General features: G+C 32.6%; 1 long non-coding RNA gene across 9 annotated transcripts; it reads right to left on the reverse strand.

Moving 5' to 3' along the window:
* Positions 1-858: 858 nt before the first annotated feature.
* Positions 859-7186, reverse strand: LOC141698274 (uncharacterized). Of its 9 annotated transcripts, none has more exons than XR_012565037.1 (7): positions 6903-7186; positions 6750-6821; positions 6087-6234; positions 4439-5837; positions 4182-4287; positions 1831-1941; positions 859-1080 (listed from the first exon to the last, which is right to left on the reverse strand). It is a non-coding gene; the product is annotated as an uncharacterized LOC141698274 (long non-coding RNA). The 9 variants fall into 9 exon arrangements; XR_012565033.1 differs by having other exon boundaries at positions 860-1080; positions 1831-1920; XR_012565031.1 differs by having other exon boundaries at positions 861-1080; positions 1831-1920; positions 4182-5637; positions 5718-5837.
* Positions 7187-7414: the final 228 nt, after the last annotated feature.

Below are 7414 nucleotides of genomic sequence, written 5' to 3' on the forward strand. Positions count from 1 at the left end.
GAGCAGGTAGTGGTAATTAAGAGTGAGCTCGCTCCTAGAAGGAAATATTTAAAGATACAATGGGTTATCTGTCGGTTCCCAGCCGGAATCGATATAGTTTATTTAATTATATTCTGTGATTGGTAGTTGTAATCTTGTCTCAAACTTTATCTTGTTGATCCTGTTAGTAGTTAATCGGGGTTTATGCATATTTAATTATTAGATTAGGTGTGTGTGAGTCCTCATTTCCTAACCCCGAGATTGAGGGCGTCACAACTACTCCATAAGGCAAGCCTCGAACTGATGATATGGGACATGATAGGAAGAGAACTGAAAAGGTACACCTATAACTGAGTGACCAGTAAAACCTGAATCAGCAGATGGGGGTCCTCTGATAGGTGGCCTCATGCCTGGGGGTGGAATAGCCTGCAGTGGTACCGGCCGCAACACAGGTGGAGGTAAAATAGCCAACACTGGTGGAACAACAGGACGTGGATCCGAAGATGGTCCTCCAACTGAGGGCTCTGAGTGATCAGCTGGTACGGAGATGAAAGAGTCGGCCATCGCTGCTATCTGAAATCATATCGCAATATAAGAATCTCGAACCACAACGCGAATTATACTAATACCTGTTATACCGTCGCACTCATCCTCTCGACGTTCTATCTTTCTATTTCCTTACTTCTAATCTTAACCCTCTACCGATTCCCGTTAACCTAGGCTTGTGTCAGTGACTTATAACTTGTAGCTCTGATACCAAATTTGTGGTGTCCTCCAAATCCGGGTCAGAAGTTTGGGGTCCACACACACACACACCCTTTATTATAACTTGCTTATAACAATAATAAAGATAATAATAATATGCAGTGACCCTACTTACCAACTACCACGGATCGCAACAGGCTAAAGTATGTCCATAAGCCACATACACACACTTATATTAAAAACATTTCAAACTTAGAACTGAACATTAAACATTATTACAAACTTTTACAAATTTAAACAATCTCAAAAGCTGCCAACTAGCTTAACTTTATCAACCTGGACCCCTAGCTCTCGCACCGGATTGGGGATCCTCGCTACCAACTGGTTCCTTCTTAACTGGAAAAGAACATAAACAACATTGCACAAATGAGCTAACTAGCTCAGCAAGTCAGAATGACAAGACTGAGAATAATGATCATCAAGTGAACAAGGATTAAGGTATCAAGTGAACAATGATTACTGATTTAGAATGGGATATTATATTTTTATTTTTAAAACCAAGGTTAGGCTGCTGATCAGTCACGCACTAACCCCGAGCAAGGCACACAGCTCTGCTCTAATTACTGTAACTTGACCACCAATCTGGTCTGACCACGAATCTGGTCCACAATTTTATAAAACAATCCAATTCTGACATAATAACAGAATAAACAATGTAAAGCAATAAACAAAATCATAAGCAACATTGGATATTCGATAATGAAATGGTTGCAATCTTCACAAAGGATCAATATGTCAATTTCAAAGAATGACTGTTAGGTAATGAAAGAATTGGATAAAAAGGAATCAAAGTTTCAAGGTTGCAAGGATTTGGTCTTTCAAAGCGTAAGGTACAATGGTTTGAGTATGTAAGCAATTTGAGTCAGTGTTTGGCATTTAGTTTATATATATTTATGGAGTAGTATCGTATATCTGTGATTCATATTTAGGTATACAACAAGCAATGGTTCAAAAAGAATAAGGTTTACGGCTCAAAGATCAACAACTGGAATCAAGGTTTAGGGTTCAGTGCTTCAAAGCACTTGCAATATGAAACAAGACTATTAATCAACTACAATATATCTCGAGAAAGTTCAGAACACTTGCCTGGTACTAGCTTGCTATACTGTACTAATTTCCAATCACAACCGTCTTACTCCTCGACTATCTGCTTCCCTTCCCTAAGCCTTGTCTCTTCTGCTCACATATTATAAGCATCTATCAATACTCAACTCGTAAGATTCTATTCGGTACACTTCTATCTACCCTTCGTTTTACCCAAATCCGATTAACGGACTGAAAATTACGCTATAAACAAGTAAACACCGAACATATAAAACGACAGCTAAACAACAAGTCACATATAACACGTAACACGTTAAACAATCAATGATATATCAATTATAAAGGAGTCTCGGGTCATAAACAAGTTTTCGGGTATTTAATATAATTTTTAAAACATTTTTCGAAATTAAAACGGGTCGTTGGATTAATTTCGAAGCAATAAACAGGGTTCGATTGGTCAAATCTGGCTTTAAAACAATTTTATAATAATTATCGAGCCTTGAAAACAATTTAAATAATATTTTAAAGCTCGAAACTATTTATCAGAATTTTTAAATCATTTTTTTAATAATTAAATCTAATTAAATAATTAATTAAAATCAATTAATAATTAATTAAATCAATTAATCAATTAATTTTTGAATTAATTGACCAATTAATCAATTAATTATTAACTAAAATTAATTAACTAATTAATTTAGATTTATTTTTGAATTAAAAATAATTTTTGGAATTAAAATAATAGTTTTTGTGATTTTCAGAAATTAAAAACGAAAAATAAAAAATATGATTTTTAAACATTTTTAAAACAGGAATCCTATTTCTGCAATTTCCAGAAACTTCAGGAACTAAACTTCACCATCTTCAAAAGTATAGGGACTAAACTGCAATTTCGCAGTTCAGTCGCCGGGAAATTACGGGGATGGCCGGAGAATACGTTCCCGACATCCTCACCCCACCATCTACTCCAGATATGATCTACACAATACCAGGAACATAACCATGCTATCAAATCGTCCTAACAATCCCTGAGTTTCTGGCGAGCTCGACGTAACTTTAAAACACAACTCCCTTCAAATCATGAATTGTCTGTTAACGAGCTATACACCAATCGATTACAAATTTCATAAGGAACACAACCTACTATATTTCAACAGCTAATAACCCATAGAACAAAAAGCCCTAAATTTCAATTAAAAACATTCATACGAGTTATAAACCCTAATTTTAAAATTTGAAAATTAAACTCAATTTTGAACATGTTATTGAACTCCAAATCAGTCATATGACATATGAAAATCATCAGGAGAACAAACTCTACAACATGCAAGCATCAAATCATTCAAACAATCATCCGTACAAAAATTCATATTTTTAATCAAAATAATTCAAAAATAAATAAAAATATAAAAAATAAACCTTTGATTCTGCAGTTGTGGAACTTGTATAATCTGATAGTACTCTTCAAACCCTTCGTTTTGGTTACTCAAGATTTCCAAACGAATTTCAAAAACACCTCCGAATTGCTGTTTAATTCTTGAAAGTTTATATAAATATATAGATTTTCTCTGTAAAATTATATAATTATTGTTTGCAAATGATTTTCGGTACAAAATAAAATACGGTAAATGTTATTTATAATTACGGAAAATTAGTATCCCGTTGGATCATTCCGGATACAAAATGATACGTTTATTTATAAAAACAGATCCAAACGGTACCGATTTTCGGGATAATTATCCAAATCAGTACAATTTGTACTACGGTCTTGGTCCCAGCGCCTGGTTACACGTATTACGAGGTGATAATTGTAATAGTTTAATAAAAAAAATCCCGTTTATCAAAAATATGAGTTTTATTGATTTACCGAAATGAAAATATATCGAAAATATTACGCCGGGAACTGCACAGGACAAACCATACGCCGGATCGAAAAAGTCGAAACATGGAAAATGCTCGGAATATTGCAATTAGGTTAGGAGGGAGTTCTCCGAAGAGTTTCGGGTTATAAAAAACATAAAAACGGGTGACGTCGGTTGCTTCCCGATTATATAAAATATTTATAAATACTCAGAATTTTTTTTTATAAAATTCATATATTTCCTATAAAATCATAAATCAACATAAAAATGAATAGGAAGAAATGACAATTATCTATATTTTATTTTGGACATATAAAAATTAAAATACTCAATTAATATTATTTTTGAACATCCAAACACATATATCACTTAACAATTAATTCACAGAATAAATACTGAACATGCATAATATTTATTTATTAACAAAAATAATTACACGATATATCCCAGATATTACACCAAGTATTAGGCAGTTTTAGTAGGTAGCAAATCAAAGATTTCGAGGAGTACATAAATAACACAAAAACTAACCTGAATCAGCTCCTCAATAAGTTTTGAAATTCATCAAGAAAATCTGCTGAATCTGTTCAATTCTGCCCAAAAAATATGCAGAATAACGAAGGTAAAAGGTCCAGATCTGCAAAAAACAAACAGAAAATCTGCTGGAAAATGGCCACAAAACCTGCTGAAAAACGTCTAAAAAATCTGCTAAAATGTACTAAAAAACAATTCTGAATCAGTTCTGAAATTCATAGAAAAAATCTGCCGAAATGCACTCAAAAACTAACTGAATCAGCTCTTGAATCAGTTCTGAAATTCACTGAAAAAATCTGCTGAATCAGCAGAAAAACGAAGGTAAAATGTCCAGAAAATCTGCAAAAAAATAAACAGAAAATCTGCTGGAAAATGGCCATAAAACTTGCTGAAAAACGTCTAAAAAATCTGCTGAAAATGTACTAAAAACAATCCTGAATCAGTTCTGAAATTCGTTGAAAAAATCTGCTGAAATGCACTCAAAAACTAATTGAATCAGCTCTTGAATCAGTTCTGAAATTTGCTGAAAAATCTGTTACATCAGTTCAATTCTGCCCAAAAAATATGCAGAAAAAAGAAGGTAAAAGGTCCAGAAAATCTGCAAAAAAAACAAGCAGAAAATCTGCTGGATAATGGCCACAAAACCTGCTGAAAAATGTCTAAAAAATATGCTGAAATGTACTAAAAAACAATCCTGAATCAGTTCTGAAATTCGTAGAAAAAAATCTGCTGAAAATGCACTCAAAAACTATCTGAATCAGCTTTTGAATCAGTTCTGAAATTTGCCGAAAAAATCTGTTGAATCAGTTCAATACTACCCAGAAAATCTGCAGAAAAATGAAGGTAAAAGTTCTAGAAAATCTGCAGAAAAATAAATAGAAAATCTGCTGGAAAATGGCTATAAAACATGCTGAAAAATGTATAAAAATCTGTTGAAATTCACTCAAAAACTAACCTGAATCAGAATTCACATAAATGGATTTTACAGAGGGCATATTCGTAATAAATTCAGAACAGAAATGGCAAAACTCAAAAACTTCACTACTTAAACTTCCAAAATAACGCTCTCAGTCCCTCAAACACCGTTATTTATCACTCATCCTCTAAAAAACTCACCGATGGGTGCATCAGACAAGTGATTAGTCACTCCTGCTATGTACAACTTGTTGTTTATGTTTCCGTATTTATCAATCAAACTTTCTTAGCTACATTCGTATATGTAAACTTTTTACGCATGTTGGTGCTTAATACAATCAGTAATATAAAATGCATAAATTTACCTATATGGGGAAGCTAATTATGGCGGATTTTATATATAAGATACATACCAAATTTACCAAGCGAGGAACCCTTATTAGTGCAATAATGCGATTGACAATGTCATTCTTTACGGTGGAGTTATACCATATACTCACAATAAAATTGTTCACATCTGAGTTCAACATATCATACCCTGGGATGAAAATAATATAAAGTTCATGGCATTTACATAAGACAACATGTTGATGCACATATGTGTGGCAGGATACAAACCTGTTATTATCTCATTAATTTCCCTCCCAGAATTTCCTTTCCTGAAACCCTTGTATAGCTCATCATTAAAATCAGATGAACTATTGCGCCAAAATTGCAAACCTTGAACACAGCTTGCCACTTAAAAAAATAATGAGAGGGTTCAGAAACTTTACGGATATAACCACATAGGGTGAGAACTTATACAAGTTAAGCATGATTGATACATGTGTGTGTGTAATGGGAAACATATTTAGAGCTAAGGGAGAGGGGGTGTGGAGATGTATAAATATTAAAATCCATTTATCTCTCATGCTTTGACAATGGAATGCAATTCAACCTCAAGTTCACTAAATACAAGAACAATAAAGTCATAGTTCAAGTCGTTACCTTGTTGAACTATAATCGATGATGCTCCACGGATAGTCACGGGAAATGTGGAGTTAGGAGCACACTTAGGCTGAAGATAACAGATCGACAAATCTGAGTAAAAAGCTGGATCAAAAAAATTGGTGAACTTTGTCTGTGACTCTAAACCCTGGTCAAAAAAGGAAAACATAATCTCTAAGTCGCTATAATTTAAGCAATTTCAATATATAACGATACGAGAAGAAATCATTCAGATGTTTCTAAGCAACAGCACAAGGGCTCGACAGAATGCTGATGTCTTGTTAAAAAGGGCAACATCACTTGTATTTATCTAAAACCTAATATTAAATTAACTGAATTATAGATATGATGAATCAAAACAAAATATCAACAAATATCAAATGCAGAGAAGCACTCGAACTCATACTGTAGTCCACATATATCAACAATTAATCAAAGCATTTAATTACCTCTAACTAAATCATTATAAATCATTTAATTTGTGATATGTGATGTCATGAAATAGTCTAAATCATTATAACGATTGAAACATCGCCTTAAGAAACAATCAAGAAATAAAATTACAACACAGTCAAATATAAATTAGAGCATTTAATTACCACTAATTGTAGAACTAACCAAGTTTCTATCCTACTTGAGATTCTACCCTAAATCTACACTTACACATATAGAGTTAAGGAGGGTAGTTGTGTTTTGTGTAAAATAGAGAACCCCCAATTTTGAAGCCCTAACCTCCTGCAAGAGATAATTTCCAATTAGTCAAACCCAAACCCACAATTAATCAAAACGAAACTCAAAATTAACATATATACTTACCAATTCACTAAGAACCCCATTTCTTAAGTCAAGATTATTTGCAAAATCAATTAAAAATTAGTATTTTCCTCTAAATCGGAGCCATATATCAGAGCCATATACATGTCCAAGGGGGACAAGGAATTTTGAAGTCTTGAAATACCAAGTATTCGACTTGTTCATCTCATATTACAAGGAATTCGTGCTTTGATTTTGGTTGAGAGTGATAGAGAGAGAAAGAGAGAGAGTCGAGGGGGAGTCGAGAGAGAGTGAAGAGAGTGGCTAAGTGAATTTTCATTTTAGGGGGTAAATTACCGCCCAATATTTCATAATAATATGTATTATTTTATTTTTTTTATATAAATTATCTGCTTAAGTATTAAAACTATTATGTATGATATTTGAAATTAAAATATTCTTAAGTATTTATAAATGATAAAAAAAAATTATAAATATTATTATATTTCTTATTGAATATTAAATCATAATAGAATATTATTACTAATTTATGATAGTATTTTCATTTTAATATT

Source organism: Apium graveolens, chromosome 11 (assembly GCF_009905375.1).
Source record: "Apium graveolens cultivar Ventura chromosome 11, ASM990537v1, whole genome shotgun sequence".
In the NCBI taxonomy this organism is placed as follows: Eukaryota; Viridiplantae; Streptophyta; class Magnoliopsida; order Apiales; family Apiaceae; genus Apium; species Apium graveolens.